The following is a 15,189-nucleotide window of genomic DNA, read 5'->3' on the forward strand; positions in this document are numbered from 1 at the left end:
AACCTACACATCCCTGAAAACAATGGGCAATTTAGCATGGCCAGAACACCTGACCTGCACACCTTTGGACTGTGGGAGGAAACCGGATCCGTCCGACGAAATCCACGCAGACACGGGTAGAATGTGCAAACTGCACACAGGTAGTCGCCCGAGGCTCGAATCCGACAAGGGTCCGTGGCGCTGGGAGGCAGCAGTGAAATCCTGATTCTATTTGCACGTGCTGAAGCTTCGATTTATGGACACTGCTGTCATCGATGGTCTGCTTTTTTAAAATCAAGTCAGACACTTCAAACGGAACCTTTCATGCACATCTTCCTTGTTTTGGAGCTGATGGTGATGTGGCAGTGCGTGTGGGAGTGTCGGTGCCTGCGGCTTGTGTTCGGGTGGATTGTGTCGAGCAGAGAGTGGATGCTGGGGGTAGGGACTGTGCGTGGTGTTGGAGGGATGATGATGAGGCCGTCTCATGAGCACCGTTCTTACTTTGGCGGTGCTGTGTTGTAAGCTTGCTGATGGCTTTGACGGTGCCAGAGGTGTGTGTTGAGGAGGGTTGTTACAGTAGAGAGAGGTCGGGGCGGCAATGGAATGGGGGTGATGAAGAGAGACAGCGGTTTGGAATCGGCCCTGCACAGTCGGGGCTGCCCGTCTTTCCTACTGAATTGTGTGGATTGTGTCAGAATGGCTGCGCGAGAGTGTGAAGCGCGAACGTCTTTTCCAGCTCAAGCAGGAAAAGCCGCAGCAGGGCGGCGGCTTGCCACGAGCCCGGGTAGCTCAGTCGGTAGAGCATCAGACTTTTAATCTGAGGGTCCAGGGTTCAAGTCCCTGCTCGGGCGGGTCGCTTTTAAATTGCACTGCCACGGGACAACAGCGAAGGCGTAGTGCCGAGCAAATCAGACTGAATGGCCCTCACATTGTGGCGGTGGGAAGCAAGCACAGGCCACTTTTGCCTGCATTTCCGAAATGTGGCAGTTGCTGCCAAACTCGCGGTGTTTCTCCCGCAAAGCGTGGCTTCTGTTTGAATTGATCTCTTTCAGGTCCTCCAAATGTGCGTAATCAGAAATTAGCATCGAATCCCTCGACTGTGGAAACAGGCTCCCGACTCTCCCAGTAGTATCCCCCACACACCCAAACCCCTACCGCATGACTCTATTTACCCCGAACAAATGCACCGAACCGACACATCCCTGAAAACAATGGGCAATTTAGCATGGCCAGAACACCTGACCTGCACACCTTTGGATTGTGGGAGGAAACCGGATCCGTCCGACGAAATCCACGCAGACACGGGTAGAATGTGCAAACTGCACACAGGTAGTCGCCCGAGGCTCGAATCCGACAAGGGTCCGTGGCGCTGGGAGGCAGCAGTGAAATCCTGATTCTATTTGCACGTGCTGAAGCTTCGATTTATGGACACTGCTGTCATCGATGGTCTGCTTTTTTAAAATCAAGTCAGACACTTCAAACGGAACCTTTCATGCACATCTTCCTTGTTTTGGAGCTGATGGTGATGTGGCAGTGCGTGTGGGAGTGTCGGTGCCTGCGGCTTGTGTTCGGGTGGATTGTGTCGAGCAGAGAGTGGATGCTGGGGGTAGGGACTGTGCGTGGTGTTGGAGGGATGATGATGAGGCCGTCTCATGAGCACCGTTCTTACTTTGGCGGTGCTGTGTTGGAAGCTGGCTGATGGCTTTGACGGTGCCAGAGGTGTGTGTTGAGGAGGGTTGTTACAGTAGAGAGAGGTCGGGGCGGCAATGGAATGGGGGTGATGAAGAGAGACAGCGGTTTGGAATCGGCCCTGCACAGTCGGGGCTGCCCGTCTTTCCTACTGAATTGTGTGGATTGTGTCAGAATGGCTGCGCGAGAGTGTGAAGCGCGAACGTCTTTTCCAGCTCAAGCAGGAAAAGCCGCAGCAGGGCGGCGGCTTGCCACGAGCCCGGGTAGCTCAGTCGGTAGAGCATCAGACTTTTAATCTGAGGGCCCAGGGTTCAAGTCCCTGCTCGGGCGGGTCGCTTTTAAATTGCACTGCCACGGGACAACAGCGAAGGCGTAGTGCGAGCAAATCAGACTGAATGGCCCTCACATTGTGGCGGTGGGAAGCAAGCACAGGCCACTTTTGCCTGCATTTCCGAAATGTGGCAGTTGCTGCCAAACTCGCGGTGTTTCTCCCGCAAAGCGTGGCTTCTGTTTGAATTGATCTCTTTCAGGTCCTCCAAATGTGCGTATCAGAAATTAGCATCGAATCCCTCGACTGTGGAAACAGGCTCCCGACTCTCCCAGTAGTATCCCCCACACACCCAAACCCCTACCGCATGACTCTATTTACCCCGAACAAATGCACCGAACCGACACATCCCTGAAAACAATGGGCAATTTAGCATGGCCAGAACACCTGACCTGCACACCTTTGGATTGTGGGAGGAAACCGGATCCGTCCGACGAAATCCACGCAGACACGGGTAGAATGTGCAAACTGCACACAGGTAGTCGCCCGAGGCTCGAATCCGACAAGGGTCCGTGGCGCTGGGAGGCAGCAGTGAAATCCTGATTCTATTTGCACGTGCTGAAGCTTCGATTTATGGACACTGCTGTCATCGATGGTCTGCTTTTTTAAAATCAAATCAGACACTTCAAACGGAACCTTTCATGCACATCTTCCTTGTTTTGGAGCTGATGGTGATGTGGCAGTGCGTGTGGGAGTGTCGGTGCCTGCGGCTTGTGTTCGGGTGGATTGTGTCGAGCAGAGAGTGGATGCTGGGGGTAGGGACTGTGCGTGGTGTTGGAGGGATGATGATGAGGCCGTCTCATGAGCACCGTTCTTACTTTGGCGGTGCTGTGTTGTAAGCTTGCTGATGGCTTTGACGGTGCCAGAGGTGTGTGTTGAGGAGGGTTGTTACAGTAGAGAGAGGTCGGGGCGGCAATGGAATGGGGGTGATGAAGAGAGACAGCGGTTTGGAATCGGCCCTGCACAGTCGGGGCTGCCCGTCTTTCCTACTGAATTGTGTGGATTGTGTCAGAATGGCTGCGCGAGAGTGTGCAGCGCGAACGTCTTTTCCAGCTCAAGCAGGAAAAGCCGCAGCAGGGCGGCGGCTTGCCACGAGCCCGGGTAGCTCAGTCGGTAGAGCATCAGACTTTTAATCTGAGGGTCCAGGGTTCAAGTCCCTGCTCGGGTGGGTCGCTTTTATAATTGCACTGCCACGGGACAACAGCGAAGGCGTAGTGCGAGCAAATCAGACTGAATGGCCCTCACATTGTGGCGGTGGGAAGCAAGCACAGGCCGCTTTTGCCTGCATTTCCGAAATGTGGCAGTTGCTGCCAAACTCGCGGTGTTTCTCCCGCAAAGCGTGGCTTCTGTTTGAATTGATCTCTTTCAGGTCCTCCAAATGTGCGTATCAGAAATTAGCATCGAATCCCTCGACTGTGGAAACAGGCTCCCGACTCTCCCAGTAGTATCCCCCACACACCCAAACCCCTACCGCATGACTCTATTTACCCCGAACAAATGCACCGAACCTACACATCCCTGAAAACAATGGGCAATTTAGCATGGCCAGAACACCTGACCTGCACACCTTTGGACTGTGGGAGGAAACCGGATCCGTCCGACGAAATCCACGCAGACACGGGTAGAATGTGCAAACTGCACACAGGTAGTCGCCCGAGGCTCGAATCCGACAAGGGTCCGTGGCGCTGGGAGGCAGCAGTGAAATCCTGATTCTATTTGCACGTGCTGAAGCTTCGATTTATGGACACTGCTGTCATCGATGGTCTGCTTTTTTAAAATCAAGTCAGACACTTCAAACGGAACCTTTCATGCACATCTTCCTTGTTTTGGAGCTGATGGTGATGTGGCAGTGCGTGTGGGAGTGTCGGTGCCTGCGGCTTGTGTTCGGGTGGATTGTGTCGAGCAGAGAGTGGATGCTGGGGGTAGGGACTGTGCGTGGTGTTGGAGGGATGATGATGAGGCCGTCTCATGAGCACCGTTCTTACTTTGGCGGTGCTGTGTTGTAAGCTTGCTGATGGCTTTGACGGTGCCAGAGGTGTGTGTTGAGGAGGGTTGTTACAGTAGAGAGAGGTCGGGGCGGCAATGGAATGGGGGTGATGAAGAGAGACAGCGGTTTGGAATCGGCCCTGCACAGTCGGGGCTGCCCGTCTTTCCTACTGAATTTTGTGGATTGTGTCAGAATGGCTGCGCGAGAGTGTGAAGCGCGAACGTCTTTTCCAGCTCAAGCAGGAAAAGCCGCAGCAGGGCGGCGGCTTGCCACGAGCCCGGGTAGCTCAGTCGGTAGAGCATCAGGCTTTTAATCTGAGGGTCCAGGGTTCAAGTCCCTGCTCGGGCGGGTCGCTTTTAAATTGCACTGCCACGGGACAACAGCGAAGGCGTAGTGCGAGCAAATCAGACTGAATGGCCCTCACATTGTGGCGGTGGGAAGCAAGCACAGGCCACTTTTGCCTGCATTTCCGAAATGTGGCAGTTGCTGCCAAACTCGCGGTGTTTCTCCCGCAAAGCGTGGCTTCTGTTTGAATTGATCTCTTTCAGGTCCTCCAAATGTGCGTAATCAGAAATTAGCATCGAATCCCTCGACTGTGGAAACAGGCTCCCGACTCTCCCAGTAGTATCCCCCACACACCCAAACCCCTACCGCATGACTCTATTTACCCCGAACAAATGCACCGAACCTACACATCCCTGAAAACAATGGGCAATTTAGCATGGCCAGAACACCTGACCTGCACACCTTTGGACTGTGGGAGGAAACCGGATCCGTCCGACGAAATCCACGCAGACACGGGTAGAATGTGCAAACTGCACACAGGTAGTCGCCCGAGGCTCGAATCCGACAAGGGTCCGTGGCGCTGGGAGGCAGCAGTGAAATCCTGATTCTATTTGCACGTGCTGAAGCTTCGATTTATGGACACTGCTGTCATCGATGGTCTGCTTTTTTAAAATCAAGTCAGACACTTCAAACGGAACCTTTCATGCACATCTTCCTTGTTTTGGAGCTGATGGTGATGTGGCAGTGCGTGTGGGAGTGTCGGTGCCTGCGGCTTGTGTTCGGGTGGATTGTGTCGAGCAGAGAGTGGATGCTGGGGGTAGGGACTGTGCGTGGTGTTGGAGGGATGATGATGAGGCCGTCTCATGAGCACCGTTCTTACTTTGGCGGTGCTGTGTTGTAAGCTTGCTGATGGCTTTGACGGTGCCAGAGGTGTGTGTTGAGGAGGGTTGTTACAGTAGAGAGAGGTCGGGGCGGCAATGGAATGGGGGTGATGAAGAGAGACAGCGGTTTGGAATCGGCCCTGCACAGTCGGGGCTGCCCGTCTTTCCTACTGAATTGTGTGGATTGTGTCAGAATGGCTGCGCGAGAGTGTGAAGCGCGAACGTCTTTTCCAGCTCAAGCAGGAAAAGCCGCAGCAGGGCGGCGGCTTGCCACGAGCCCGGGTAGCTCAGTCGGTAGAGCATCAGACTTTTAATCTGAGGGCCCAGGGTTCAAGTCCCTGCTCGGGCGGGTCGCTTTTAAATTGCACTGCCACGGGACAACAGCGAAGGCGTAGTGCGAGCAAATCAGACTGAATGGCCCTCACATTGTGGCGGTGGGAAGCAAGCACAGGCCACTTTTGCCTGCATTTCCGAAATGTGGCAGTTGCTGCCAAACTCGCGGTGTTTCTCCCGCAAAGCGTGGCTTCTGTTTGAATTGATCTCTTTCAGGTCCTCCAAATGTGCGTAATCAGAAATTAGCATCGAATCCCTCGACTGTGGAAACAGGCTCCCGACTCTCCCAGTAGTATCCCCCACACACCCAAACCCCTACCGCATGACTCTATTTACCCCGAACAAATGCACCGAACCTACACATCCCTGAAAACAATGGGCAATTTAGCATGGCCAGAACACCTGACCTGCACACCTTTGGACTGTGGGAGGAAACCGGATCCGTCCGACGAAATCCACGCAGACACGGGTAGAATGTGCAAACTGCACACAGGTAGTCGCCCGAGGCTCGAATCCGACAAGGGTCCGTGGCGCTGGGAGGCAGCAGTGAAATCCTGATTCTATTTGCACGTGCTGAAGCTTCGATTTATGGACACTGCTGTCATCGATGGTCTGCTTTTTTAAAATCAAGTCAGACACTTCAAACGGAACCTTTCATGCACATCTTCCTTGTTTTGGAGCTGATGGTGATGTGGCAGTGCGTGTGGGAGTGTCGGTGCCTGCGGCTTGTGTTCGGGTGGATTGTGTCGAGCAGAGAGTGGATGCTGGGGGTAGGGACTGTGCGTGGTGTTGGAGGGATGATGATGAGGCCGTCTCATGAGCACCGTTCTTACTTTGGCGGTGCTGTGTTGTAAGCTTGCTGATGGCTTTGACGGTGCCAGAGGTGTGTGTTGAGGAGGGTTGTTACAGTAGAGAGAGGTCGGGGCGGCAATGGAATGGGGGTGATGAAGAGAGACAGCGGTTTGGAATCGGCCCTGCACAGTCGGGGCTGCCCGTCTTTCCTACTGAATTGTGTGGATTGTGTCAGAATGGCTGCGCGAGAGTGTGAAGCGCGAACGTCTTTTCCAGCTCAAGCAGGAAAAGCCGCAGCAGGGCGGCGGCTTGCCACGAGCCCGGGTAGCTCAGTCGGTAGAGCATCAGACTTTTAATCTGAGGGCCCAGGGTTCAAGTCCCTGCTCGGGCGGGTTGCTTTTAAATTGCACTGCCACGGGACAACAGCGAAGGCGTAGTGCGAGCAAATCAGACTGAATGGCCCTCACATTGTGGCGGTGGGAAGCAAGCACAGGCCACTTTTGCCTGCATTTCCGAAATGTGGCAGTTGCTGCCAAACTCGCGGTGTTTCTCCCGCAAAGCGTGGCTTCTGTTTGAATTGATCTCTTTCAGGTCCTCCAAATGTGCGTATCAGAAATTAGCATCGAATCCCTCGACTGTGGAAACAGGCTCCCGACTCTCCCAGTAGTATCCCCCACACACCCAAACCCCTACCGCATGACTCTATTTACCCCGAACAAATGCACCGAACCTACACATCCCTGAAAACAATGGGCAATTTAGCATGGCCAGAACACCTGACCTGCACACCTTTGGACTGTGGGAGGGAACCGGATCCGTCCGACGAAATCCACGCAGACACGGGTAGAATGTGCAAACTGCACACAGGTAGTCGCCCGAGGCTCGAATCCGACAAGGGTCCGTGGCGCTGGGAGGCAGCAGTGAAATCCTGATTCTATTTGCACGTGCTGAAGCTTCGATTTATGGACACTGCTGTCATCGATGGTCTGCTTTTTTAAAATCAAGTCAGACACTTCAAACGGAACCTTTCATGCACATCTTCCTTGTTTTGGAGCTGATGGTGATGTGGCAGTGCGTGTGGGAGTGTCGGTGCCTGCGGCTTGTGTTCGGGTGGATTGTGTCGAGCAGAGAGTGGATGCTGGGGGTAGGGACTGTGCGTGGTGTTGGAGGGATGATGATGAGGCCGTCTCATGAGCACCGTTCTTACTTTGGCGGTGCTGTGTTGTAAGCTTGCTGATGGCTTTGACGGTGCCAGAGGTGTGTGTTGAGGAGGGTTGTTACAGTAGAGAGAGGTCGGGGCGGCAATGGAATGGGGGTGATGAAGAGAGACAGCGGTTTGGAATCGGCCCTGCACAGTCGGGGCTGCCCGTCTTTCCTACTGAATTGTGTGGATTGTGTCAGAATGGCTGCGCGAGAGTGTGAAGCGCGAACGTCTTTTCCAGCTCAAGCAGGAAAAGCCGCAGCAGGGCGGCGGCTTGCCGCGAGCCCGGGTAGCTCAGTCGGTAGAGCATCAGACTCTTAATCTGAGGGTCCAGGGTTCAAGTCCCTGCTCGGGCGGGTCGCTTTTAAATTGCACTGCCACGGGACAACAGCGAAGGCGTAGTGCGAGCAAATCAGACTGAATGGCCCTCACATTGTGGCGGTGGGAAGCAAGCACAGGCCACTTTTGCCAGCATTTCCGAAATGTGGCAGTTGCTGCCAAATTCGCGGTGTTTCTCCCGCAAAGCGTGGCTTCTGTTTGAATTGATCTCTTTCAGGTCCTCCAAATGTGCGTAATCAGAAATTAGCATCGAATCCCTCGACTGTGGAAACAGGCTCCCGACTCTCCCAGTAGTATCCCCCACACACCCAAACCCCTACCGCATGACTCTATTTACCCCGAACAAATGCACCGAACCTACACATCCCTGAAAACAATGGGCAATTTAGCATGGCCAGAACACCTGACCTGCACACCTTTGGACTGTGGGAGGAAACCGGATCCGTCCGACGAAATCCACGCAGACACGGGTAGAATGTGCAAACTGCACACAGGTAGTCGCCCGAGGCTCGAATCCGACAAGGGTCCGTGGCGCTGGGAGGCAGCAGTGAAATCCTGATTCTATTTGCACGTGCTGAAGCTTCGATTTATGGACACTGCTGTCATCGATGGTCTGCTTTTTTAAAATCAAGTCAGACACTTCAAACGGAACCTTTCATGCACATCTTCCTTGTTTTGGAGCTGATGGTGATGTGGCAGTGCGTGTGGGAGTGTCGGTGCCTGCGGCTTGTGTTCGGGTGGATTGTGTCGAGCAGAGAGTGGATGCTGGGGGTAGGGACTGTGCGTGGTGTTGGAGGGATGATGATGAGGCCGTCTCATGAGCACCGTTCTTACTTTGGCGGTGCTGTGTTGTAAGCTTGCTGATGGCTTTGACGGTGCCAGAGGTGTGTGTTGAGGAGGGTTGTTACAGTAGAGAGAGGTCGGGGCGGCAATGGAATGGGGGTGATGAAGAGAGACAGCGGTTTGGAATCGGCCCTGCACAGTCGGGGCTGCCCGTCTTTCCTACTGAATTGTGTGGATTGTGTCAGAATGGCTGCGCGAGAGTGTGAAGCGCGAACGTCTTTTCCAGCTCAAGCAGGAAAAGCCGCAGCAGGGCGGCGGCTTGCCACGAGCCCGGGTAGCTCAGTCGGTAGAGCATCAGACTTTTAATCTGAGGGCCCAGGGTTCAAGTCCCTGCTCGGGCGGGTCGCTTTTAAATTGCACTGCCACGGGACAACAGCGAAGGCGTAGTGCGAGCAAATCAGACTGAATGGCCCTCACATTGTGGCGGTGGGAAGCAAGCACAGGCCACTTTTGCCTGCATTTCCGAAATGTGGCAGTTGCTGCCAAACTCGCGGTGTTTCTCCCGCAAAGCGTGGCTTCTGTTTGAATTGATCTCTTTCAGGTCCTCCAAATGTGCGTATCAGAAATTAGCATCGAATCCCTCGACTGTGGAAACAGGCTCCCGACTCTCCCAGTAGTATCCCCCACACACCCAAACCCCTACCGCATGACTCTATTTACCCCGAACAAATGCACCGAACCGACACATCCCTGAAAACAATGGGCAATTTAGCATGGCCAGAACACCTGACCTGCACACCTTTGGATTGTGGGAGGAAACCGGATCCGTCCGACGAAATCCACGCAGACACGGGTAGAATGTGCAAACTGCACACAGGTAGTCGCCCGAGGCTCGAATCCGACAAGGGTCCGTGGCGCTGGGAGGCAGCAGTGAAATCCTGATTCTATTTGCACGTGCTGAAGCTTCGATTTATGGACACTGCTGTCATCGATGGTCTGCTTTTTTAAAATCAAATCAGACACTTCAAACGGAACCTTTCATGCACATCTTCCTTGTTTTGGAGCTGATGGTGATGTGGCAGTGCGTGTGGGAGTGTCGGTGCCTGCGGCTTGTGTTCGGGTGGATTGTGTCGAGCAGAGAGTGGATGCTGGGGGTAGGGACTGTGCGTGGTGTTGGAGGGATGATGATGAGGCCGTCTCATGAGCACCGTTCTTACTTTGGCGGTGCTGTGTTGTAAGCTTGCTGATGGCTTTGACGGTGCCAGAGGTGTGTGTTGAGGAGGGTTGTTACAGTAGAGAGAGGTCGGGGCGGCAATGGAATGGGGGTGATGAAGAGAGACAGCGGTTTGGAATCGGCCCTGCACAGTCGGGGCTGCCCGTCTTTCCTACTGAATTGTGTGGATTGTGTCAGAATGGCTGCGCGAGAGTGTGAAGCGCGAACGTCTTTTCCAGCTCAAGCAGGAAAAGCCGCAGCAGGGCGGCGGCTTGCCACGCGCCCGGGTAGATCAGTCGGTAGAGCATCAGACTTTTAATCTGAGGGCCCAGGGTTCAAGTCCCTGCTCGGGCGGGTCGCTTTTAAATTGCACTGCCACGGGACAACAGCGAAGGCGTAGTGCGAGCAAATCAGACTGAATGGCCCTCACATTGTGGCGGTGGGAAGCAAGCACAGGCCACTTTTGCCTGCATTTCCGAAATGTGGCAGTTGCTGCCAAACTCGCGGTGTTTCTCCCGCAAAGCGTGGCTTCTGTTTGAATTGATCTCTTTCAGGTCCTCCAAATGTGCGTATCAGAAATTAGCATCGAATCCCTCGACTGTGGAAACAGGCTCCCGACTCTCCCAGTAGTATCCCCCACACACCCAAACCCCTACCGCATGACTCTATTTACCCCGAACAAATGCACCGAACCGACACATCCCTGAAAACAATGGGCAATTTAGCATGGCCAGAACACCTGACCTGCACACCTTTGGATTGTGGGAGGAAACCGGATCCGTCCGACGAAATCCACGCAGACACGGGTAGAATGTGCAAACTGCACACAGGTAGTCGCCCGAGGCTCGAATCCGACAAGGGTCCGTGGCGCTGGGAGGCAGCAGTGAAATCCTGATTCTATTTGCACGTGCTGAAGCTTCGATTTATGGACACTGCTGTCATCGATGGTCTGCTTTTTTAAAATCAAATCAGACACTTCAAACGGAACCTTTCATGCACATCTTCCTTGTTTTGGAGCTGATGGTGATGTGGCAGTGCGTGTGGGAGTGTCGGTGCCTGCGGCTTGTGTTCGGGTGGATTGTGTCGAGCAGAGAGTGGATGCTGGGGGTAGGGACTGTGCGTGGTGTTGGAGGGATGATGATGAGGCCGTCTCATGAGCACCGTTCTTACTTTGGCGGTGCTGTGTTGTAAGCTTGCTGATGGCTTTGACGGTGCCAGAGGTGTGTGTTGAGGAGGGTTGTTACAGTAGAGAGAGGTCGGGGCGGCAATGGAATGGGGGTGATGAAGAGAGACAGCGGTTTGGAATCGGCCCTGCACAGTCGGGGCTGCCCGTCTTTCCTACTGAATTGTGTGGATTGTGTCAGAATGGCTGCGCGAGAGTGTGAAGCGCGAACGTCTTTTCCAGCTCAAGCAGGAAAAGCCGCAGCAGGGCGGCGGCTTGCCACGAGCCCGGGTAGCTCAGTAGGTAGAGCATCTGACTTTTAATCTGAGGGTCCAGGGTTCAAGTCCCTGCTCGGGCGGGTCGCTTTTAAATTGCACTGCCACGGGACAACAGCGAAGGCGTAGTGCGAGCAAATCAGACTGAATGGCCCTCACATTGTGGCGGTGGGAAGCAAGCACAGGCCACTTTTGCCTGCATTTCCGAAATGTGGCAGTTGCTGCCAAACTCGCGGTGTTTCTCCCGCAAAGCGTGGCTTCTGTTTGAATTGATCTCTTTCAGGTCCTCCAAATGTGCGTATCAGAAATTAGCATCGAATCCCTCGACTGTGGAAACAGGCTCCCGACTCTCCCAGTAGTATCCCCCACACACCCAAACCCCTACCGCATGACTCTATTTACCCCGAACAAATGCACCGAACCTACACATCCCTGAAAACAATGGGCAATTTAGCATGGCCAGAACACCTGACCTGCACACCTTTGGACTGTGGGAGGAAACCGGATCCGTCCGACGAAATCCACGCAGACACGGGTAGAATGTGCAAACTGCACACAGGTAGTCGCCCGAGGCTCGAATCCGACAAGGGTCCGTGGCGCTGGGAGGCAGCAGTGAAATCCTGATTCTATTTGCACGTGCTGAAGCTTCGATTTATGGACACTGCTGTCATCGATGGTCTGCTTTTTTAAAATCAAGTCAGACACTTCAAACGGAACCTTTCATGCACATCTTCCTTGTTTTGGAGCTGATGGTGATGTGGCAGTGCGTGTGGGAGTGTCGGTGCCTGCGGCTTGTGTTCGGGTGGATTGTGTCGAGCAGAGAGTGGATGCTGGGGGTAGGGACTGTGCGTGGTGTTGGAGGGATGATGATGAGGCCGTCTCATGAGCACCGTTCTTACTTTGGCGGTGCTGTGTTGTAAGCTTGCTGATGGCTTTGACGGTGCCAGAGGTGTGTGTTGAGGAGGGTTGTTACAGTAGAGAGAGGTCGGGGCGGCAATGGAATGGGGGTGATGAAGAGAGACAGCGGTTTGGAATCGGCCCTGCACAGTCGGGGCTGCCCGTCTTTCCTACTGAATTGTGTGGATTGTGTCAGAATGGCTGCGCGAGAGTGTGAAGCGCGAACGTCTTTTCCAGCTCAAGCAGGAAAAGCAGCAGCAGGGCGGCGGCTTGCCGCGTGCTAGGGTAGTTCAGTCGGTAGAGCATCAGACTCTTAATCTGAGGGTCCAGGGTTCAACTCCCTGCTCGGGCGGGTCGCTTTTAAATTGCACTGCCACGGGACAACAGCGAAGGCGTAGTGCGAGCAAATCAGACTGAATGGCCCTCACATTGTGGCGGTGGGAAGCAAGCACAGGCCACTTTTGCCTGCATTTCCGAAATGTGGCAGTTGCTGCCAAACTCGCGGTGTTTCTCCCGCAAAGCGTGGCTTCTGTTTGAATTGATCTCTTTCAGGTCCTCCAAATGTGCGTAATCAGAAATTAGCATCGAATCTCTCGACTGTGGAAACAGGCTCCCGACTCTCCCAGTAGTATCCCCCACACACCCAAACCCCTACCGCATGACTCTATTTTCCCCGAACAAATGCACCGAACCTACACATCCCTGAAAACAATGGGCAATTTAGCATGGCCAGAACACCTGACCTGCACACCTTTGGACTGTGGGAGGAAACCGGATCCGTCCGACGAAATCCACGCAGACACGGGTAGAATGTGCAAACTGCACACAGGTAGTCGCCCGAGGCTCGAATCCGACAAGGGTCCGTGGCGCTGGGAGGCAGCAGTGAAATCCTGATTCTATTTGCACGTGCTGAAGCTTCGATTTATGGACACTGCTGTCATCGATGGTCTGCTTTTTTAAAATCAAGTCAGACACTTCAAACGGAACCTTTCATGCACATCTTCCTTGTTTTGGAGCTGATGGTGATGTGGCAGTGCGTGTGGGTGTGTCGGTGCCTGCGGCTTGTGTTCGGGTGGATTGTGTCGAGCAGAGAGTGGATGCTGGGGGTAGGGACTGTGCGTGGTGTTGGAGGGATGATGATGAGGCCGTCTCATGAGCACCGTTCTTACTTTGGCGGTGCTGTGTTGTAAGCTTGCTGATGGCTTTGACGGTGCCAGAGGTGTGTGTTGAGGAGGGTTGTTACAGTAGAGAGAGGTCGGGGCGGCAATGGAATGGGGGTGATGAAGAGAGACAGCGGTTTGGAATCGGCCCTGCACAGTCGGGGCTGCCCGTCTTTCCTACTGAATTGTGTGGATTGTGTCAGAATGGCTGCGCGAGAGTGTGAAGCGCGAACGTCTTTTCCAGCTCAAGCAGGAAAAGCCGCAGCAGGGCGGCGGCTTGCCGCGAGCTAGGGTAGTTCAGTCGGTAGAGCATCAGACTCTTAATCTGAGGGTCCAGGGTTCAAGTCCCTGCTCGGGCGGGTCGCTTTTAAATTGCACTGCCACGGGACAACAGCGAAGGCGTAGTGCGAGCAAATCAGACTGAATGGCCCTCACATTGTGGCGGTGGGAAGCAAGCACAGGCCACTTTTGCCTGCATTTCCGAAATGTGGCAGTTGCTGCCAAACTCGCGGTGTTTCTCCCGCAAAGCGTGGCTTCTGTTTGAATTGATCTCTTTCAGGTTCTCCAAATGTGCGTAATCAGAAATTAGCATCGAATCCCTCGACTGTGGAAACAGGCTCCCGACTCTCCCAGTAGTATCCCCCACACACCCAAACCCCTACCGCATGACTCTATTTTCCCCGAACAAATGCACCGAACCTACACATCCCTGAAAACAATGGGCAATTTAGCATGGCCAGAACACCTGACCTGCACACCTTTGGACTGTGGGAGGAAACCGGATCCGTCCGACGAAATCCACGCAGACACGGGTAGAATGTGCAAACTGCACACAGGTAGTCGCCTGAGGCTCGAATCCGACAAGGGTCCGTGGCGCTGGGAGGCAGCAGTGAAATCCTGATTCTATTTGCACGTGCTGAAGCTTCGATTTATGAACACTGCTGTCATCGATGGTCTGCTTTTTTAAAATCAAGTCAGACACTTCAAACGGAACCTTTCATGCACATCTTCCTTGTTTTGGAGCTGATGGTGATGTGGCAGTGCGTGTGGGAGTGTCGGTGCCTGCGGCTTGTGTTCGGGTGGATTGTGTCGAGCAGAGAGTGGATGCTGGGGGTAGGGACTGTGCGTGGTGTTGGAGGGATGATGATGAGGCCGTCTCATGAGCACCGTTCTTACTTTGGCGGTGCTGTGTTGTAAGCTTGCTGATGGCTTTGACGGTGCCAGAGGTGTGTGTTGAGGAGGGTTGTTACAGTAGAGAGAGGTCGGGGCGGCAATGGAATGGGGGTGATGAAGAGAGACAGCGGTTTGGAATCGGCCCTGCACAGTCGGGGCTGCCCGTCTTTCCTACTGAATTGTGTGGATTGTGTCAGAATGGCTGCGCGAGAGTGTGAAGCGCGAACGTCTTTTCCAGCTCAAGCAGGAAAAGCCGCAGCAGGGCGGCGGCTTGCCACGAGCCCGGGTATCTCAGTCGGTAGAGCATCAGACTTTTAATCTGAGGGTCCAGGGTTCAAGTCCCTGCTCGGGCGGGTCGCTTTTAAATTGCACTGCCACGGGACAACAGCGAAGGCGTAGTGCGAGCAAATCAGACTGAATGGCCCTCACATTGTGGCGGTGGGAAGCAAGCACAGGCCACTTTTGCCTGCATTTCCGAAATGTGGCAGTTGCTGCCAAACTCGCGGTGTTTCTCCCGCAAAGCGTGGCTTCTGTTTGAATTGATCTCTTTCAGGTCCTCCAAATGTGCGTAATCAGAAATTAGCATCGAATCCCTCGACTGTGGAAACAGGCTCCCGACTCTCCCAGTAGTATCCCCCACACACCCAAACCCCTACCGCATGACTCTATTTACCCCGAACAAATGCACCGAACCTACACATCCCTGAAAACA

General features: G+C 54.1%; 13 non-coding genes across 13 annotated transcripts; all 13 read left to right on the top strand.

Moving 5' to 3' along the window:
* Window positions 1–757: 757 nt before the first annotated feature.
* trnak-uuu (transfer RNA lysine (anticodon UUU)) lies at window positions 758–830 on the top strand. The gene has a single exon. It is a non-coding gene; the product is annotated as a tRNA-Lys (tRNA).
* Window positions 831–1,925: 1,095 nt separating this feature from the next.
* Window positions 1,926–1,998, top strand: trnak-uuu (transfer RNA lysine (anticodon UUU)). The gene has a single exon. It is a non-coding gene; the product is annotated as a tRNA-Lys (tRNA).
* A 1,093-nt stretch (window positions 1,999–3,091) lies between these two features.
* On the top strand, window positions 3,092–3,164 carry trnak-uuu (transfer RNA lysine (anticodon UUU)). The gene has a single exon. It is a non-coding gene; the product is annotated as a tRNA-Lys (tRNA).
* Window positions 3,165–4,258: 1,094 nt separating this feature from the next.
* On the top strand, window positions 4,259–4,331 carry trnak-uuu (transfer RNA lysine (anticodon UUU)). Its single transcript has one exon. It is a non-coding gene; the product is annotated as a tRNA-Lys (tRNA).
* A 1,094-nt stretch (window positions 4,332–5,425) lies between these two features.
* On the top strand, window positions 5,426–5,498 carry trnak-uuu (transfer RNA lysine (anticodon UUU)). The gene has a single exon. It is a non-coding gene; the product is annotated as a tRNA-Lys (tRNA).
* Window positions 5,499–6,592: 1,094 nt separating this feature from the next.
* On the top strand, window positions 6,593–6,665 carry trnak-uuu (transfer RNA lysine (anticodon UUU)). The gene has a single exon. It is a non-coding gene; the product is annotated as a tRNA-Lys (tRNA).
* Window positions 6,666–7,758: 1,093 nt separating this feature from the next.
* On the top strand, window positions 7,759–7,831 carry trnak-cuu (transfer RNA lysine (anticodon CUU)). The gene has a single exon. It is a non-coding gene; the product is annotated as a tRNA-Lys (tRNA).
* Window positions 7,832–8,925: 1,094 nt separating this feature from the next.
* On the top strand, window positions 8,926–8,998 carry trnak-uuu (transfer RNA lysine (anticodon UUU)). The gene has a single exon. It is a non-coding gene; the product is annotated as a tRNA-Lys (tRNA).
* Window positions 8,999–10,091: 1,093 nt separating this feature from the next.
* Window positions 10,092–10,164, top strand: trnak-uuu (transfer RNA lysine (anticodon UUU)). Its single transcript has one exon. It is a non-coding gene; the product is annotated as a tRNA-Lys (tRNA).
* Window positions 10,165–11,257: 1,093 nt separating this feature from the next.
* On the top strand, window positions 11,258–11,330 carry trnak-uuu (transfer RNA lysine (anticodon UUU)). Its single transcript has one exon. It is a non-coding gene; the product is annotated as a tRNA-Lys (tRNA).
* A 1,093-nt stretch (window positions 11,331–12,423) lies between these two features.
* Window positions 12,424–12,496, top strand: trnak-cuu (transfer RNA lysine (anticodon CUU)). The gene has a single exon. It is a non-coding gene; the product is annotated as a tRNA-Lys (tRNA).
* Window positions 12,497–13,590: 1,094 nt separating this feature from the next.
* On the top strand, window positions 13,591–13,663 carry trnak-cuu (transfer RNA lysine (anticodon CUU)). Its single transcript has one exon. It is a non-coding gene; the product is annotated as a tRNA-Lys (tRNA).
* Window positions 13,664–14,757: 1,094 nt separating this feature from the next.
* On the top strand, window positions 14,758–14,830 carry trnak-uuu (transfer RNA lysine (anticodon UUU)). The gene has a single exon. It is a non-coding gene; the product is annotated as a tRNA-Lys (tRNA).
* Window positions 14,831–15,189: the final 359 nt, after the last annotated feature.

The sequence above is a fragment of the Chiloscyllium plagiosum genome, unplaced genomic scaffold (assembly GCF_037043375.1).
Source record: "Chiloscyllium plagiosum isolate Xiang-an unplaced genomic scaffold, Cpla_swu_hap1 HiC_scaffold_28, whole genome shotgun sequence".
Taxonomy (NCBI): Eukaryota; Metazoa; Chordata; class Chondrichthyes; order Orectolobiformes; family Hemiscylliidae; genus Chiloscyllium; species Chiloscyllium plagiosum.